This window comes from Phalaenopsis equestris, unplaced genomic scaffold (assembly GCF_001263595.1).
Source record: "Phalaenopsis equestris unplaced genomic scaffold, ASM126359v1 Scaffold221816, whole genome shotgun sequence".
Classification (NCBI taxonomy): Eukaryota; Viridiplantae; Streptophyta; class Magnoliopsida; order Asparagales; family Orchidaceae; genus Phalaenopsis; species Phalaenopsis equestris.
The window spans coordinates 1708-2493 of record NW_018240013.1 but is presented as its reverse complement, the minus strand read 5'-3'; the positions used below and the strand labels follow the sequence as shown (position 1 = coordinate 2493).

Sequence of the window (786 nt, the reverse complement as noted above, 5' to 3'; positions counted from 1 at the left end):
ATTGTCGATCCTATCAAAAATAAAATACTAAACTTTTCATCACGTCCATTGATTATTTTAGTTCAGTCATGAAATGCATCAATTTCTCATTATTTTCTAAAGTTAATAATTATAAGTATTGCAAATTAAATATAAGTGCTCACATCTTTAGTCATTCTTACATGAAAAATATTATAAATTGCCGTATAAAAATGTAATTTACCCATACTTAATATTGTGATACATATATTTGAGGCCTAAAGAAAAACAAAAAAATGAGCCCATAGGATTTAATATTAGCAAATATATAATTGACTTTTAAACATTACTTTATATAAATAATATAAAAAACATCTGCCACAATTGCTTCCGTAGCATAGTGGTAGTGCGTTCGCTTCGTAAGCGAAAGGTCGCGAGTTCGATCCTCGCCGGGAGCTAATATAACTTTTTTAACTTAGAAAGGTGAATTTACGAAAAAGTTTTAACATGATGTAATTTAACAAAGATATATATGCTTCGATGCATCTATCGCGTGTAAAATTCAATAAATGGATTACATTAAGCAGTGTAAATTCATCAAATATTTAATTTATTTTAAGTATTGTGTAAAATAAATATATTTATGGGAGGTAAAATTAATATTAAATTATCAGAGCTATAATATAAAAAAAAATATTGCTTTATTATTATTATGTAAAATTTGATGTTTTATCTTGATTATTATAATTCAATGATTTATGAATCTTCTTATAATTATACCAATGAAAGTTATCATGCAATTTTTAATCTTATTTTGCAGGATTTATG

At 24.7% G+C, this 786-nt stretch overlaps 1 non-coding gene across 1 annotated transcript; it reads left to right on the top strand.

Annotated features, from left to right (window-relative positions):
* The first annotated feature begins 344 nt into the window (after nucleotides 1-344).
* On the top strand, nucleotides 345-416 carry TRNAT-CGU. The gene has a single exon. It is a non-coding gene; the product is annotated as a tRNA-Thr (tRNA).
* Nucleotides 417-786: the final 370 nt, after the last annotated feature.